The sequence below is a fragment of the Peromyscus leucopus genome, chromosome 4, assembly GCF_004664715.2.
Source record: "Peromyscus leucopus breed LL Stock chromosome 4, UCI_PerLeu_2.1, whole genome shotgun sequence".
NCBI lineage: Eukaryota > Metazoa > Chordata > Mammalia > Rodentia > Cricetidae > Peromyscus > Peromyscus leucopus.
Window position 1 is genome coordinate 108,326,056 of NC_051066.1, and position 19,430 is coordinate 108,345,485.

At 45.6% G+C, this 19,430-nt stretch overlaps 1 protein-coding gene across 2 annotated transcripts in view; it reads right to left on the minus strand.

Annotated features, from left to right (window-relative positions):
* The window catches only part of Slc23a2 (solute carrier family 23 member 2), a 100,551-nt gene extending 96,684 nt beyond the window's left edge, over positions 1-3,867 (minus strand). The window contains exon 1 of one of the 2 annotated variants that reach the window (XM_028878616.2): positions 3,127-3,214. The gene's annotated coding sequence lies outside the window, so the exon portion shown is untranslated. Of the gene's footprint in view, positions 1-3,126; positions 3,215-3,580 lie in introns of those variants that run through there. The other variant, XM_028878618.2, reaches the window with a different exon arrangement.
* Between the last annotated feature and the right edge of the window lie 15,563 nt (positions 3,868-19,430).

Consider the following 19,430-nt stretch of genomic DNA (forward strand, 5'->3'; position numbering starts at 1 on the left):
ACAGACTAAACCTTAGACCTCTTGGGTGCAAACATCTTGGTTTAATTCAAGAATGGTTTGTTCAGTCGCAGCCGGCACCTAATTAATGGAAGAATGGGTGAATGGATGGGGCAGGCTACACTAGCTTACCCTTGGGACCAGAAGCTTACTTCTAAAATGTTAAGTCTACCACACTGCTACACAAGTGAGGTGGGCAGTATGGCAAACCCACCGAAACCACCCACAATGCCCCAATCAAATCTTGTTTCTTTTAGTTCTGAGATCATTACATTTCTCCTTTCCCTTCCCTTTCCTCCCTCCACACCCTCCCACACCCTTACCCTACTCTGTCAGACCCATGGCCTCCTTTCTCACTCACTGCTATTGCATGCATACATGTATACAGTCCTACACAGAACCCATTCAGTTCCTTGTGTGTTTTCAGGACTGACCATTTGGCACTGGGTAGCCAGTTGGTGTGCTCATTCCTGGGGAAGGCGACCTCTCCCGTTCCCAGCTTTCCTCAGTTGCCTATAGTTCTTGGTGTAGGGTCGAGGCCTCCCGGGCTTTCCCCATCCATGTTGGCGTCATGCTTGTTCAGTTCACACTTGGACAGCCATACCGGTTCATGGACTCTTTTTAAATGTGGTGTGTGTGTGTGTGTGTGTGTGTGTGTGTGTGGTTTCCCAGAGTATATGTCTATCCATGTGTGTGCAGGGTTCACACCACAGAGGTCCAAAGAGGGTATTACATCCCCCAGGGACTGAAGTTAATAGATGATTGTGAGACACTATGTGGGTGCTGGGAATTAGACCCAGATCCTGTTAAAAAAGCAGCCAGTGTTCTCAACTCCTGAGTCATCTCCCCAGCCCTGTAGTCAAGTACTTCATAAGCTTTTGCTTTTTGGGTTTTTGTTTTGTTTTAACTTTCTGCTGGACACGGTGGTATACACCTTTAGTCCCAGCACTGAATGTGATGGATCTCTATGACTTCGAGGCCAGCCAAGGCTACATAGCAAGACCTTGACTCAAAATGAATGAATAAATGAATGAATGAATGAATGAATGAATGAATGAAATGCTTTGTGCTGTTTTACAACACAAAGGGTCTTGCCCTTCATCCCAGCTGGTTTGGAACTTGTCAGCTTCCCACCTCCACCAGCTGGACTGAGTGGCTAAGATTATACATTTACACCACCACACCCAGCTTAATTGTTTTTTTAGTAGAGGTTTAATCTCAGTGTAATGTGCCACACTCAGAAAACTAAATACCAGGCAACTGTCTGGAATGAAGGAGAAAGGGCACAACTTTAATCCAGGACTTAGAAGCTCTCGGGGAGTTTGCCACCAGCCTGGAGCAAGTTTCAGGTCAACCAGGACAGAAAGATAAAAAAAAAAAAAAAAAAAAAAAAAAAAAAAAAAAAAAAAAAAAAAAACCTGCCACTACGAAAAATTCCTCAAACACCTGATCTCTTTGTTTGCTTGCTTATTTGTTTATTTATTTATTTGGGTTTTTTATTTTTTACCTTTTTTTTTTTTTTTTTTTTTTTTTTTGAGGCAGAGTTTCTCTGTGTAGCCCTGGTTGTCCTTAACTTGCTCTGTAGACCAGGCTGGCCTTGAACTAAGAAATACACCTGCCTCTGCCTTCGGAGTGCTGGGTGGCATTCTGCCACTGCCCTGGGAAACACCTACTTTCTTACAAAAATTACTTCCCACAGTAAGAAAACTGGGCAGGGTAGGTGGGGTGGCAATGCCCTGGTATAAAAGGAAAGAGCCAGGTAACAGTTATGCAAAGGACACTGTCTAGAAAGCAAATCCCTCATGCCTCGATGTCTGGCTGGAAATACTCAGTGTCTCCTTTTAACTACCAGATGTATCATGAGCGCACTAACACAGTGCACAGCCTCAAGTGCCCAAAGCTATTAACTTCTGGATGAGTTAAGCATAAAGAGGAGTTCGACATTCCAAAATGACCCTGATAAGGTCAACTATAACCCAGTGCAGAATCCTGAACTTAAGAGGAAAAGGCCTCTCATAAACTGCACCTGAGTCAAACGCCTTAAAGGTCCAGGCCAGCAAAGTCATGTACTAAGATGAAAGGCAGATGCAGAGAAACGGAACAGGTGAGGCCTGAGCCCAAGAGCACTCAAATACAAAACCTAGAAAGGTTTCAGCCACCTAGGTCCTAGCCTACTAGACTAAGGAGGAAACTGCCTGAGGGAAGTCACATGGCCAGTTAATGACAGCTCAAGCCAGGCTGTCTCTGGACTCAGATCCCAGATCCTCACACATCCCTGGCCGCCTTCGGTCAGGGGACCCAAACGTCAGAAAGGATAGCATCTTCCACGTCCCATTTCCTAGCGCTGCAAAAATCAGACTAACAACAGCTGCTGCAAATGCGCCATCCCCAGGAAGCCCCAAAGGTAACTTTCCTCCCCCTGCACTTGGCCCTCGCCTACCCTGTGCGCTGACAATCAGGAGTTTCCCACCAGACCCTCATCCTGAAAGAAGGCCGAGTTCCTCCTATAGGCTCCCCATCTAATGGGACATCTCCAGCCAAACGATGGCGACAATTCTTCACCTTCAAGTTATCACACTCCAATGTCAATTTCTCTGTCAAGAGTGGCGGCAACAGGGTGGCCGGGGACCCTCGGGGGCGGGAGGCCGGGGGGTGGAGGCCAGCGGGAAAGGTCGCAAGGTCGGAGCAGCGGCATCTAAAATTACTCGGTGTCGCCTCCGCAAAGAGGGAAGGAAGCCAGACTGGAGACCGCACCACCATCCCCCAGCCCGCCCCTTCGGACTGACCCTGAATCCCCGGGCACGGGGATGCGGGGCGCACCACCTGGGGAGGGGCGCACAGCAAAGCCACGCAGCACCCCGAGTCCACGGCGGCCGTCCCCGGGGGAAGGGGGCACCCGGCGGGGGCAGCCGTGAGCGCCCGGGACGCACGGCCTGACGCGGCAGCCGGGGCCACCGGGCCGCGCGAGCCGGCGTGGGGGGCGCAGGCCGCGCCGCGGGTGGGTGACAGCGCGCGGGGGGCCGCGCGGGCCGGCCTCGTGGGCGCGGCGGGCGGGCAGCCGGGGGGCCCGCCGGCAGGTGCGGCCGCGGACCCGGCGCGGGGCGTGGAGCGCGGCGGCCCGGCTCTCACCTGCCTGCGGCTCGCTGGGCTCGCGTCTCGCCGATCCGCGCCGCTCGCGCCGCAGTGCCTTGCCGCCGCCGCCGCCGCCGCCGCCTCGGGTCCCCGCGGCAGCCGCCTGCAAAATGGCGCCGCGGAGGGGCGGGCCGGGGGCGGGAGCGGCGCAGCCGCCCGCCCCGCGCGCCGGCCCCTCCCCGCCCGACCCCCGGCTCCGCCCGCGCGTCCCGGGGGGCGCTCCGCCGCAGACCCTTCCCCGCACACCTGCTCCGTGGCTGGCCTGGGAGGCTCCGACGCTCGCCCGGCCCCTTGTCCAGCGCCTCCCTTCAATCCTGCAGGAACCCCCGAGCCCTGCGGGCGCTGCGGGGTGACAGGGAGCGGGTGGCAGTGCACCCGGCCCAGTGGGTAAACGTGCTTTAAAAGCAATTCCCCGGCGTATCCAATTGGGCCGTCAGGCTTCGGAACTCACCGGGGGAAAAAGAGAGCCTCCTGGCTCGTGCTGACGCGGGAGGAGAAGACACACCAGGCTTGATTTCTCCGGGGCGTGCAGTTCTGATAGAGCCGGGGTTGAGGGCAGCCTGCGAGTCTGGGTTGCTCAAGCGCCCTCGGGGGATGCCTGCCGGGATGGGCGCTCAGGCTGTTGAGTCGAGAGGCCATGTGTCAATAAACACATAACGCCGAGGCCGGGCAGAGGGCCATTAAGACTCACTAGCTGGGTACCACCCCCAGAGGTGATGAAACCGGGGATTTGAAGTGTGGCTTCAGAATTTGCATCTCCAGTAAGTTTCCAGGTGATGCTGCGGGGCGGTGGTCTAAGATACTATCTTGTGAGGCACTGAAGAAACCACGTCCTTATCTCCACCAAAACAAACAAACCCCTAATAATTAGCCCTTTCTTCTGTCTTCCATCTTGAAACACTGTCTTGGTTGTTTTACTAACCGAGTAATTTCCTTACATCCCCAAGCAACTCCTGAGAGCCGTAAGGAATGGTGGACCGCGGCTGACCTCCCCTGACAAAAAGCAGACTATATATATTACTGAATTGTTCGTGTTTGGCAGTCTTGAGGGGCACACCATAACCATCAAGGACTGGCATATTTTATAAAGCAGGCTACTGCACACAAGCCGAATCTTTCAGAATCAATATGTAATTCTCTGAATCTTCTCACTCTAAAATAAAACCAGTGAGGCTTGGTGGTGCACACCTGTAATCCCAGCATTTTGCAGGTAGAAGTAGGAAGAATATGAATTTGAAATCAGCCTGGGCTACTTAGTGAGACCCCTGACTCAAAAAAAAAAAAAAACTAAAAAACAAAAGTTGAATTGTAAAATCCAGTAAACCCTGGAAGACCAAGTGAGTGTTCCATCTTCACTGGAGATGGAGAAACTAAGAGATGGTTCTGTGACAGGTACCAGAGAAACCCGAAGGTACTGTTTTACAACTCCTTCTATGCCAGTTTCCATCCACCTTTTAAAAAATAATAATATTGTGTGTTCTGCTCAGCAAACAATGTGGCACCTTCTGAAAAACAGAAGGGCTGGAATCAACCTTCTGAATCGAGAGCCCCTGATCTAGGCTTTTCTACTAGGCTTTCTTTCTCTAACTTTTTTTCATTTTCATTGCTTTTCATATTTCACTGTTTCCCTCTATCCTAAAACACCATTTCACTTCCAGTGTCTCCAGCCTCCCAGTCCTCCAGCCTCTCTTCCTCCCCCACCCTCAACACTCAGCGAGCTTTTTAAGCACCATCACTCTCCTGCTTTCTCAGACGTCATCTGTGACCTTCTAAGTGCCAAATCCTTTTGCCTGTTTACAGTCCTTTTCTTCTTCCCTGGCTCAGTAACATTCCATTGACTGGCCCCTCCAGGAATCGCTTTTACCTGATAAAGCCACTCACTCGTCTTTCTATCCAAGTATCAATGGGAGGATTGCTCAGGCTTGGGGCTGCAGAGATCCCCCTTTTCTCCCCAATCTTTCCCCCTGCTCTCTCCTCCTCACAGTCCTCTTCTTCCATTACCTCACTTTCCAGTCATTTCTGAACTTCCAGACACACATTTCTGCCCTGTCACCAGACAACTTCCCAGATGTTCTCCAGAAACTGTAAAGATTTGGACCCACAGGGTCTACATCTACAGAATCGAACAATTGTGGACCAAAACTTCCCAAGCATTGGAGTGATTCCTGATCTGATCGCATCTGGATAATAAAGTGTAGACTTTTCCCTTCATCATCCTCTACATGGTACACAGTTATTTACATGGCATTTGCATATATTCGGAACTACAAATAGTCTTCAGAGGTTTCTGTAGGTTACACGAAAACAGTGTGACATTGTATATAAAAAGTTGGAGTGTCTGAGGCCTTTGTACCCTGGGAGAGGGGTCCTGGACCAGTCAGTCCCCTGTACTCAGAGGGATGCCGGTGAGCCGTCTCTACTAGTAGACTTTCACAAATGTGTTTTCTATCTGAAGTTGTATTTGACTCTGACCACCCAGAACCTGCAGTCGATTTGAACCAGGGAAGTTCTTTGTAACAGCAAAGGTACAGACTCTCACTTATTCTTAACTCTCAACCTCTGGACTTCAGAGTTGCCTCCTCCCAGGTGGTGGTGGCCCACGACTTTAATCCCAGCACTCAGGAAGCAGAAGCAGAGGCAGGCAGATCTCTGAGGTCAAGGCCAGCCTGGTCTACAGAGAGGACAGGACAGCCAGGGCTACGGAAAGAAACTTTGCCTTGAAAAACAAAAAAAAAAAAGTAACCTCCTAAAACCATCTGTTATTATCTCAAAACACAGCTGACCATTTGATCTCCCTTCTGAGAATCCTTTGGGGCCCCTTAGTCTATAGTGACCCAGCAAAAGAAACAGAATCTAGTCTCCCTTGACTTTCTAATCGCATACTTTTTTCCTGGAAAAAGTACTACATTTTACTGCTGGCTGGCTGACTGGAGTTGATGTCGAGGGCCACCCTGGCGTTAACCTTTCATGGCTCTAATGAGGACTGAATTCGGTCACGCATACTAAATATTTACTCAGCCCAGCAACATGCAGGTGTTTGACGTCATTGTTACATATAAGCATTTTATCATCATTATTAATTCAAAAATGGCATGAGCGTTTCCTTTCACTTCCGTTTCTTTTATTTTCCTTATTACAGAAATTACCAACAAGATACTGTGCCTAACCTTCTCATTAACTTCTCTAAACTCAAATATACATAATCCATCAAGAATGTTTTATGACCTGATTATTTTGATTGAAATTTCCCTCATACAGAGATTATACTATTTTTAAGAAGTAGCTGTAGCTTGTGGCTAGTTCATCTTTATATCTTTATACATACTTTGCAATATTATTTCTAAAGTTTCTCTGGATTTATATAAAACAAACTTTTTCTGAAAAGGGTCAAAATGTAAAATGTTTTGTATTTTGTACATCAAGGGGAAAAAACAATTCTCATACTTCTTTGTTTTGTTTTGTTTTTTGTTTTTTCGAGACAGGGTTTCTCTGTGCAGCTTTGCGCCTTCCCTGGAACTTAATGAAACTCAAAATACAATAAAAATAATTAAGTAGAGTAAGTATATACTTTTCCTTTGGGGAGGCAAGGTGTGGAACCCAGGTCCATGTACATGATGGATAAGTGCCGTACCAATGAAATCCAGCCCGAACCCCAGAGTACAGTATTTTGGTAAGATTTTTACTTGGTTTGGGGTTCACCTATAAAAAAACATTCCTGGATCATACAAAAGCAAACAGCTGATCCACCATTTGCTGAGCCTCTGTCTAGGCCATAACTCACTTTTGAGTTGTCTCTTCAGGGTAATTTAGGCAATATATTTCTAATTTTGAGTGATAGGAAAAAGGTCCCTTCACCTGATGCTGAGCAAGTGCTTGAAAGAGACAAGAGCTCACACATTGACCTTGGCTTTCTGTCAGCAGAACTCAGAGAACTGCCTAAAATGTCTTCTTCATTATTTTTTATCTATTTTTTCAGACAAAGTCTTACTACATAAGACTTTTTGACTGGTTTGAAACTAGCTGTGTAGACCAGGATGGCCTCCAATTCACAAAGACCTAACAGCCTCTGCCTTCTAAATGCAGAGGACCACCACACGGAGTGACTTTTTTCTTTCTTTCTTTCTTCCTTCCTTTTTTTCGTTTCTTTATTTTGTTGTCGTTATTGTTTGTTTCCAAATTCAGCATCATTCATTGCAGCAATATTTCAATCAGTAAACAAACAAAAGTGAAATGCTGAAAACAAACTATAATCTCAAATTTCAGAAGCCTGGGGCAGGATGAAGAGTTAGAGGCAGCCTAGGCTACATAACAAACTATATGTCATGGATTGAAGAGTAGTCCATGGAACTGTGATGTAAGCATTCTGTATGACCTGGAGCCCTCTTCCTGCCTGTCCCCATGCTTTCTTTCTTTTTTTAAGTTGATGTATAATTCACACACCATAATATTCTCCATCTAAAAATACAAATCAGTGATACAGCCATTACTACTGCTTCATTTTAGAGCAGGTCTGTGGCCTCATTCCCTTCCACTTCCTTCAGCTCCAGATAGCTACGTGACCTACACTCTCTTTTAAGATTTTATCTATAATGGATATAGAATAGACTCATCATATATGATTTATTTTGGTTTTTTTTGGGGGGGGCAGGTGATATTGTTTGTTTGAAACAGGGTCTCACTGTGTAGCCCTGGCTGGCCTGGAACTTGCTATATAGACTGGCCTTAAACTCTGAGATCCACCCATTTCTGCTACTGTAGGCTTGATCTAATTAGAACGCCTGTCCTTTAGCCATTCTTAACGATACTCACTATCTTCAAGTATACCCATGCTGTGTAGCCATCACCCTACCCAGCTCCAGAATTTTCAGCTGCAAATTGAAATTCTATACACTTTCAACACCAAGTGCCTCTCTCCCTCACTCCCCGGGTCCTGTAAATCACAGTTCTTCTTTCTGCATGAATTTGCCCGCTCTAGGTACCCCATAAGTGGAATCAGACAATTCTAGACTTTCCTTTTCTGACATTTTTCACCTAATACAATATTTTCAAGGATCATCTCTGTTTTAGCATAGGTCAGAATTTTATTTAAAAGTTGAGAGTCTGGGGTTTGGGTTTTTGCTTTGGTTTTGTCTTTTAGAGACAAGGTCTTACTCTGGAGCCCAGGCTGACCTTGAACTTGCAGCAATCCTCCTGCCTCGGTCTACTAAATGCTGGGATGACAAGCATGTGCAAACACAACCTTTTTCCTTCATTCTGTTTTAAGGCCGGAAAATATTACATTGCATTGCTGCACCATGAAATAAATCACATCTCACCACGTGGTTACCCACCAGGAGGACACAGTTGTGTGTGCCAGAAGACAAAAGACAGTGTCCTCAGGGTACCTATAGTAACCAGGAGTGTGAATGAGAAATCGGCATGAAAAAGCCAGCTATGTGTGGGAAGAAGATAAGAACTTAGATGGAGGGAGGGATGATCTGATGGGTGGGAAATTATCTATCCAGATAAGAACCCAGCCTGGGGGCAAGCAGAGAAGAGCTGACCTGGAGGGACAATGATGGATCCCTGATCTTTGAGGACTGGTGGTTCTCTTCCCCCAAGAAGGAACAAAAATTTAGTCATTAATATAATTTTTCACCTAGCAGATGGACAGAGATTAATTGCATCATTACTGGTGGAGGAAACGGGAAATGGACTCAGTCATTAGACTATGACTTGGCAATGTCTATCAAAGTCTAACTCAGAACATTAGTTCTAAGAATCTCTCCACACACTAGTACACACTAATGGGCACAGGACTTCTGTGTCAGAGAGCTCAAAGCATAGTCCACCGCCCTTTAGTTTTTCAAACCTTCACTCCTTCTGGGTGATGATGCCCACAGCGGTTCAGAGTCAGCCACAAAGACATGAACACGAAAAGCATGGTTCATGGCTTCCCAGATTGGGCAGTCCTTGTTCCTTTATTTGTTCTCCACAAAAGACCCTTTTTATCTGCAGAGGGCCTCCAGTTCTCTACCTAGGCATTCCCCTACTCCTACTCCTGGCAAGGAGTTTTGTTGTTTCTTGCTTTCTGGTGGCAGGTCATAAGAGACATGCGTCCCCCCCCCCCCCCATGCACACACTCTTGCCCTCCAACCCACTTTCTCCTGAAGTTCCCTTTACCCAGCCGAGCAGGGAGAGCTCTCAAAGACCACTGTCCTTCTGGCACCCTCTGCAGTGCAGCACTGACAGCCTTTCCTAATGGAACCAGTGCTCTCTCTCACGCTTGCAATCAGCTCCTTACCCGGCCCAGCCTCAAGAAAGTGCCACCTTGTGCACACTTCCTCTCATACCCACTGGCAATCTGGCTTCTGTCCCTGCTTCTCCTCTAATACTGCCCAAGCAAATTAGCCACGTTCTCCAAATTACACAATCTGGGGATCTTTACTGGAACTTTCTGGAGGCACTTGGCAGGGCCGAGGCTGCGTCCTGTCAGGAAGCTCGTCCTCATTTGCCTTTGCAGCTGCGTTTCCTGCTGCTGCGCCTACTTCTCTGGGTTTGACAGGTTTCTTCCCCGGTCCCTGACTCCTCTGGCCCTTGCCTAACACTAGTGTTGGTAACAAAGGAGGTGCATCTCCGTCCCGTCTTCAAAACCTTTTCTAGTCAAGCAGTAAGGTGGTGGCACACACCTTTAATCCCAGCATTCAGGAGGCAGAGACAGGTGGATGGATCTCTATGGGTTCAAGGCCAGCCTAGTCCACATTGTGAGTTCTGGGTCAAACAGGGCTACATAGAGATATCTTGTTTCACAAAAATAAAATAGAAGTAAAATTGGTTTTTTGTTTTTTTGTTTTAGCTGCCTGGTCCACTTGAAGCCCCTGCTTCTTAATTTTTACGAATTATTGCTTAAAAAAGAAAAAAAAAAGAGTTATTGCATGGGGAGGCACACATTCCCAGGGTTACTTGTGCAGGTCAGAGGACACTTCTGCCCTGAGCCATCTTGATGGCTCCACTTCTCTGGAGCATTCTCTTTCATTCCCTTCACCTCTCTTGGAAACTTTCCAAGTCCCCCAGGCTGACGTAAGGGGACTCTCTCTACACTTCTCAGCAGTTAGAATGAAATCATACTGACTGATGCCTGGCTTTCCACGCTGCCCTCACAGTCCCTGTCTGTCTCCAGGGCAGGTATCTTGATTCATGCACTTCTGTATGCCCATTCTTCAAACAGAGCCCGCCACACAGTCGGCACTCCTGCGTACAAGGACCTGAGCTGTTAACTGAATAAAGCGTTGGAGGTTGGAGGTGAGCTGTGAAGGGAAAGGAGGACCGGGGGTCAGCCTCCATGGCTTCTGGAAAGCTGGAAACCTAGTTGGACAAGTTCTCCAAAGAAAGAGAATCGTTAAGACACACAGAGATTGGGGGAGAGGAGGCAGGGATGGAAGAAAGGGAGGGAGGGGTTGGAATGCATTGTATGAGAGAAGAATACATTTTTAAAAAGAAGCTGGGCGGTGGTGGTGCACACCTTTAATCCCAGCACTTGGGAAGCAGAGAGGCAGGCGGATCTCTGTGAGTTCAAGGTCATCCTGGTCTACAGAGCAAGTTCCAGGACAGCCAAGGCTACAGAAAAACCCTGTCTCAGAGAGAGAGAGAGACAGACAGACAGACAGAGACAGAGACAGAGATACAGACATCTAAGAGAGAATTTGTTACGCGAATTCCCTCACTCAATTATGACACCAGAATGTCTCATGATGTACTGGCATGAAAGGTGATGATTCAGAAAAGCTGGTGGTGTAACTCAGTCCGGGACTGAGGATCTGAGAAGTCTGAAGTCTGAGAGCATCTCAGCTCCGGAAGGCAGAGCAGAGTTTGGCTTTGCTGGTCCTCTGACTTTTCATTCTACCTGTATGTTCCACAGATTTGGTGATGCCCGCCCACTCGATGGAGGTCAGGTTTCTTTGCTGAGTCTACTGATTCAAATGCTAATCTCTTCTGCAAACAGCTTCACAGACTTGGCCATACCCAGAGGTGGGCCTTTAATTCTATCTGGCCATCTCTTGTCCCAGTCAAGTTGATATGTAAAATTAACCACACAGAAGCCCAGAAGGAAACAGGCTAGAGGTCAAACATGGAATGTCTCCGATGCTGGCGTAAACAAAAACTTTGTAAAAGTGTCAAGGGGGACTTGTGGGAGGGGGAAGAAGGACAAAGAAGAGGGCAGAAGATATCGGAGGAATGTGTATAATATACAGTAATATCCGTAAGCAATAGAGTTTAATGTATATTGAATATACATAATGAATTATTTTAAAAAATCAAAGGCCAGGCAGTGGTGGCACACGCCTTTAAATCTCAGCACTCAGTAGGCAGAGGCAGGTGGATCTCTGTGAGTTCAAGGCCAGCCTGGTCTACAAAGCTAGTTTCAGGACAGCCTAGAGCCCCTTTAACACACTGTGGGAAGGATAGAAGGAAATTCTATCAGTCCCTTAGACTAACTGGGAAAGAAGCAGAACTAAGCTGATGGAATTGTGGGTGTCACTCTGTGGTTGACAGTGATAAAGCAGAAGCAGGGATCATCTGAGGGGCTTGGCCTGTGTTGATCTGACGGCTGAACACTCAGAGATTTCCTAACGCCACGGAATTGCATGCGTTCTTCTGCATGGAGACTACAAATGTCTAAGCGTGACAGCTAAACTCGGAAGAAACTCCACTTAGCAGATCTACGTCTGTGTAAGGTAGCATAGTCGCATCTGAGGATGAGCCTGGGACAGAGGGTTGGACCCGAACAGGTGAAGCTATGAAAACGTGTGCCTTAGGCAGGAGAAGCTTGTGTGTAGGACGTAGAGATCTCCTTACTTTTGTAGTCCTGGGACCTGAGACTGTCTCTACTTTAAGCACTCCACCGTTGAGCGAGATCCCATTCTTCCTGGGTTCTATGCTGCCTGGCAGGCACTGGGCTCGTGGCACTTTCTGTTCACCACTGAGCCCTCCTTCTGCTAAGTATGCGAAAAGAGAAAGCCCTGGGTGTCAAGTTTGGCTGGCTCCTGGTTATAAGAAATAGACTATGAGAACTAAACATGGAGGCTGGAGAGATGGCTCAGCAGTTAGGTTAAGAGCACTGCCTACTCTACCAAAGGAACAGGGTTCCAGTAACTCCAGCTCCAGGGTATCTGATACCATCTTCTGGCCTCTGAGAGCACATGTGGTCTACCTACATATGTACCAGGCATACATGTGGTGTACATATATACATGTAGGCAAAACAGTCATACACATAAAATCAAAATAAATCTAAAAAATAAAAAAAAAATCCAGTCCGTGGTGGCCCACGTCTTTAATCCCAGCACTTGGGAGGCAGAGGCAGGCAGATCTCTGTGAGTTTGAGGTCAGCCTGATTTACAAAGTGAGTTCAAGGATAGCTAGGACTACACAGAGAAACCCTGACTTGAAAAACTAACTAACTAACTAACTAACTAACTAACTAAATAAATAAATAAATAAATAAATAAATAGAATTAAAAAAGAAAGGAAGGAAGGTCATATTACATGTTAAAATCACTTGTTTGCTATGGAAGATGGGCCTGGACCTAGAGCAGTGATGGGGGGAGAGGGAGGGCAGATAGAAAATACTCTGAAGCTCCTAGAATACTGGAGAGAAAGAAGGAAGCAAGAGTAGCTTTGGGACTTACATGGACAGATAAAAGGTATAGGAAAGTGGAGGATGGGGGACAACCTAGGAGACCTCCATCTGTCCAAAGAAACCATCAGGTAAGCAGCTGGATTTCTACCTCCAGACTTATTTGTGTGGACATGGCGAGGAGGATGGGCTGGGGTCATGCACACAGAAGTCATCAGTGAGGCATGATTTCACCCAAGACTCAGTAGGTGAAGAGAAAAGGGTGTAGAGAGAAAATAGGAAAGGCCCCAAATGAGCACTAGGGGAGTCCACCAGCACCAGAGACTGTAACACAAGGAATACCGCAGATCATTGTTACCATGATCGACAGGAACACGGTCACAATCACACACTATGGAAGTTAGTACTCAGCCCAGAGGTAGTAAAGAGTAATAAAATGCAAAAATGGATTTGTTACCTGGCACCAGAATATGGTCTGAAATAAGTTAAATAATTCTCCTTTTAAAACTTAGGCACAGGAGCTGAAGAGATGGCTCTTCTAGAAGACCCCAGGTCAGTTCCCAGCATCCACATAGGGCACTGCACAACCACCTATAAGTCCAGGGGATTCGATGATACCCTCTTCTGGCCTCTATGAGAACCTGAACTCATTTGGCATACAGTCAGAATACACACATACACATAAATAAAAGGGTTTTTTTTTTTAATCTTAAATTTTTTTTTAAACCTAGGTATAACATTCGTAAAGTGAGTTTTACACATGTACATATCTCTGAAATACCACCCACATCAAGTTATACAAGACTCAGAGTCCTCAAAATTCACCCTGAATACTCTCCCAGTCATTACCCACTTCTCCCCGGGAGTCACTAGTCTGTCACTGCTAACTGGATTTGTCCATTTATTATACTTGGTCTAAGCAGAATCAAGTGGCCATGCTCTTCTGTGTTTGGCTGCTTCTACTACCATTCTGCCTGAGTTTATCCTCAGTGTTACAAGGGGTCTCTGTTCTTTGTTTTGCATAGCACAGCTGTACAAAGTTCCATTACACAAAGACCACCATTTATTTACCCATCTGCTGTCAATGGATATTCAGTTGCTCCTAGCTCAGGAGTAGTACATGCCACAGATTTTCTGATACAAGTCTTCTGTAAAAGGATTGTGTCTTGTTTTCATGTGGCCCAAAGAACAGCCAAACAAATATTATTAGAAAGCAAGAAGATAGAACACACATCCCTAGCTAGGGTTGCTATGTCTGTTTGGATTATAGTTATACATATGCCTTATGCCAAATTAAAACTGAACTGAGTTTCCCATATTTTCATTTGCTAAATCTGACAACCGTGTGTTCTTGTACAGGATGGGTTTGTTGCTGTTGCCTTTCCTCTGTTTTTGTTTGCACAAGGCAAGTACTCTACTGCTGAGCTACATCCTCAGTCCTGTGAAGTTTTGTATTTGTTCAGTGCTGTGGAATAATCCTCTTATACACTTGTGGGGACCCATAGAGGCTCCCTAGTAAGGCCTTACTCAAGGTTAGAAAGTCTGAGCTTGCTTTGCTCAGCAAGGCTGAAAAATAGGATGATTAGGATGGTTACCAGATGTTTTGAAGGGTCTATACTTGTTGGTACTTTATACCTCAACCTTCAAAGGGGGAGGTCTTTGGCCCCTCCCCTTGCTGATGTATAAAAAACTCATCATGAATAAACTCAGGGCGACTGGGTATTGACCCAGGGCCCTCCTGAAGCTGTCCTCTGTCTCTGTTTTTTTCTTCATCTACATCTATATTTCTTTCCTCTGCCTCTTGAGTGCTGGGATTAAAGGTGTGCACCACCATGGCCTGGCTCTTTCTATTATTTCTCAATTCCTCACTTCTCCATTCAAGAACCCTTCGACAGGTCAGGGCTGGTCTCCAACATACACTGTAAAGATTTGTCACTCAAACTGGTTTAATAAAACACTGATTAAATGGTAGCCAGGCAGAAAGTATAGGTGGGGTGACCAAACTAGGAATAATGGGAAGGAGAAGGGCAGAGTCAGGAGTTGCCAGCCTGTCACAGAAGGAGCAGGAGATGAACATGCCATGCTAATAAATGTACCACCATGTGGCAGAGTGTAAATAAGGAATATGGGTTAACTTAAAATGTAAGAGCTAGTTAGTAATAAGCCTGAGCTATTGGCTGAGCATTTATAAGTAATATTCAGCCTCTGAGTGGTTACTTGGGAACTGGCAGGTGGAACAGGAAATGTCTGATTACAGTTCAGCATGGTTTTGTTTTTTTATATAATATAATATATTATATATATAAAGATAGGGTCTTGCTCTGAAACCCAGAATTGCCTTGAACTTGGTAGGTAGACCATGCTGACTTCATTGAACTCTGCCTCCTGAGTGCTGGGGTCAAATGCATACACCACCATGTCTAGCTAGCCTTGAATTCTTTTTTTTTTCCGGGGGTCACCACAACACGAGGAACTGGTTTAATGGGTCGCAGCATTAGGAAGGTTGAGAACCACTGCCTTAAAGAATCTCTCCAGTGAGGGTGAAGTACAGTGAACAATTGCATAGAACATTGTTCCTTCAGTCATAATTCCTTTTTGTGAGACAGGGTCTTGTTCTGTAGTCTGTCTCAGAAACTCACTTTGTAGTCCAGGGTAGCCGTGTACTTGAGATACTCCTGTCTCAGTCTTCCAAGTGTTGAAACTACAGGTCTGCACCAAGACACATGGCTCACAACTCATTTTATTGAGTTTATTGGGGAAAAAAATGGCCAGGCAGTGTTGACATACACCTTTGACCCCAGCATTTGGTAGGCAGAGACAGGAGGATCTCTTGAGTTCCAGGTCAGCCAGAGCTATACTGGTTTTTGTCTTGGAAAACCAAAAAAAAAGGGGGGGGGACAAAGAAGTATGGCGGGCAGTATCTGACAGATTTAGGATTGCAAGTTCAAGGCTGGCCTGCACTACATGGCTAAACCATGTCTCAAAAACAAACAGAAAAGGTACCTGTCCTAGTTTTTGTTTTCCAGTCATTAGGAGCATATTGAAGGTTGCTGGGGGATGGAGAGACTGCTCAGCAGTTAAGAGCACTTGCTGCTCTTTCAGAAGGCCAGAGTGCAGTTCTCAGCACCAAAGTCCAGTTGCTCATCACCATCTATAACTCCACTTCCAGAAGATTCAACACCCTCTTCTGGACTCCAGGAGGCTTCCACAAGAACATACATTCATATAAACAAAAAATAAATTTTAAAATTGTGTTTAAGAAGGGGCTAAGATCAGCCTTGAATTCGTGTTTGTTTGTTTGTTTACTTATTTATTTATTTATTTATTTATTTATTTATTTATTTATTTATTTATGGGTTTTGAGACAGGATGTCTCTATGTAGCCTTGGAAGTCCTGGAACTTACTATATAGAGCTGGCTGGCCTTGAACTCACAGAGATAGGCCTGTCTCTGGCTCCCGGAGGCTGGGATTAAAGGCATGTGCCACCATACCTGGCTCAGCCTTGAATTCTTGATCCCCTTGCCTCAGTCTTCTGGTGCTGAAATTTCAGCCATGAGCCAACACAGCTGGCCCTATGATAGGCTTTTGTTTTTGTTTTATTTGAGGAAAGTTGTTTCCTTTGAGACTCTGTAACCCTAATTGGTCTGGAACCCCCACGTGGTCATGTAAATCATGCTGGTCCTCCTATCTCTGCCTCCTAAGTACTAGAATTACAGACATGTACCACCATGCCAAGCCACTGTAAGAATTCAATAAAATAATCTTGACTATGCAAGATGTGGCTCCTCCACACGTACAGTCTTGGGTGGAAAAGTTTGCCTAGGATTTAGCCTGGACTGTTCATCCAGGTGGGCTCTGTAAATGTCTTCATTTGCCTGAAGTCTGTTTTTTTTTTTTTTTTTTTTTTTTTTTTTTTTTAACAATGGGTTTATTCCAGAATCCAAATTCAGCATATGGAGGATGGAACTCCATGTTTGACAATGCTGAGAGCGGCTGGAGAGCCTGCTGTCCAGATGGATTGATTCCTCTTCCAAATGTTATGGATTCCACCTCACTGATGACTTTCCAGCATTCGCTTGTGGAGTATTCCTTTACACTGTGTGAATATATGTCACTGTGATTGAGTTAATAAAGAAGCTGACTGGCCAATAGCTGGACAGGGAGAGGCTAGGTGGGACTGGCAGACTAGGAGGATGCTGGAAGAAGAAGAGTGGAATCTCAGGAGTCTCGAGCAGATGCCATGAGATGCAGAGTGAACAGGACTGGAAGAACATACATGAGGTAAAGGAGCCTCGGGACAGCACCTAGATTAATGGAAATGGGTTAATTTAAGATGCAAGAGCTAGCTAAAAATGAGCTTATGCTATCGCCCAAGCATTTATAATTAATGTTAAGTCTCTGTGTGGTTACTTTGGGGAGTGGCTGACAGGACAGGAAAGTCTGCCTACGTTTGCCTGTGGAGTCTCAGACAGCAAAGACTGTCTGACATTTCCAAACATCGCCCCCAAGCTGCTAATTGCCTCATTTGTTCCCCATTCTGCTCACCTCTCCTGAACGGGGGACTGAGCCCAGGGTCCCGTGAGAATAAGGCAAGTGCTCTATCACCAAGTCACACTCTGAGCTCTCTATTCATTTTTTACTTATTTTGAGACAAGTCCTCACTATGTGGCCCAGGATGTTCTAGAACTTGGTACCTAGACCAGGCTGGCCTCAAATTCACAGAAGGCCACCTGCCTCTGCCTCCCAAGTGCTGGGATTAAAGACATGTGCCATCATATCAGGGTCTACTTTATTTATCAAAGCAGAAAAATGTAAGTAAGAACTCAGCCTAGCAGCTTATTTAACAATACAACACATGAATCCACATTAGAAACATTTAAATACAGATTTTTAAATTACATAGATCATTAAGAACCAATTTTTTTTGTTAATTCTTAGTTTTTGTCATGACAAAGGCTGATCAAAAAATACAGTGTTAATTCCACTGATTGTGACTAAGACCACTACCATGGTTTAAAGCCAAATTTGAAGCAAGCTTTATTTAGAAAATGGCCAGGTGGATGGGTCTGGCCAGATCTATACCCATGTTCCTGGAAGTGGCCCAGAATCAAGTATGGCAAGGGCTTAAGAAGGAAAACCCATAATTCATTGCATTTCCCATCAGGTCCAATCAGGGCAAGCATACATCCTGACATACCTCCAGCCTATAAACAATCAGGGACAAGCATATATCCTGACGTATTTCCTGCCTGTGAACCTCCCGCCCACATGTGAGCAAGCACATCTGGTGCAGATGGGTCAGACGTACTTGGTTGGGGCGGGGGTGAAAACATGTGACTTCTTATCTCCCATAAACAATAGCCTCCAGCACTTTGAGAACTATCTGTGCTTGGGCAAGGGGCTTGCAGATTAGAGACATTTTTTGTTTCTCTAAGGTATTGTAATTAAAACTTAAAATGTAACTTTGGCTCTCACATTCCCCCTTGAGTTGTATTCTGAGTCAACTCCTTGACTCTGTGATGGGTACCTGTTTATATTGGTATCTAATAACTATCAGCTTAATGGTACCCGGACAGAAATTACCATTTAGTTAAGGCATCAATGATGCGAGAGTCAACAGCAATTAGCAGAATCAGAAGGGCCAAAGGTCCTGTGATGGCCAACAAGAGTTACTTTCGAGAAGGAACTTGGAAATGAGAATGGGGACCAGTTATTTACCTCATCTCAGGCCCCCCATTTTTACAATTTTTTTTCCAGAGTATAGCCAGATCATTTCTAATGATTCTTGAGTGCTTTATATAAAAAGACCTATTTTCTCTTAAAGCTGTACAATAACCTCTGTTTTTTGGTTTTTGGTTTGTTGTTGTTGTTTTTTTGGGTTTTTTTTGTTTTGTTTTGTTTTGTTTTTTTGTTTTTTTTTTTGTTTTTTTTGTTTTTGGAGACAGGGTTTCTCTGTGTAGTTTTGGTGCCTGTCCTGGATCTTGCTTTGTAGACCAGGCTGGCCTCAAACTCACAGAGATCTGCCTGGCTCTGTCTCCCAAGTGCTGGGATTAAAGGTGTGCACCACCACCGCCTGGCTAACCTCTGTTTTAAATAGAGCAGGTTGAGTGCCCTATCATACTATAGATCTATATCAGCTAATGAATCTTTCTGTTGATAGATCTGGGTCTTGGAGGCAGACTTTTCTTTCCCAGTGCCAGTTCCCAAATAGTCAACATAGAGACTCAATATTAATTATAAATGCTCAGTCGATAGCTCAGGCTTACTACTAACTAGCTCTTACAACTTAAATTAACCCATATTTCTTATCTAAGTTCTACCATGTGGCTCATGGCTTATTACCTCATTTTGTACACATCCTGCTTCCCCTGTATCTAGCTGGAGACTCCTCTGACTCCGCCCTTCTTCATCCCAGCACCCCTGCTTTGGCTGTCCCACCTATACTTCCTGCCTGGCTACTGGCCCATGAGCTTTTATTAAACCAATTCAAGTGACAAATCTTTTTTTTTTTTTAAGATTTACTTATTATTTATGTACTGTGTTCTGGCTGCATGTATTCCTGCATGCCAGAAGTGGGCACCAGATCTCACTACAGATGGTTGTGAGCTACCACATGGTTGCTGGGAATTGAACTCAGAACCTCTGAAAGAACAGCCAGTGCTCTTAACCTCTGAGTCATCTCTC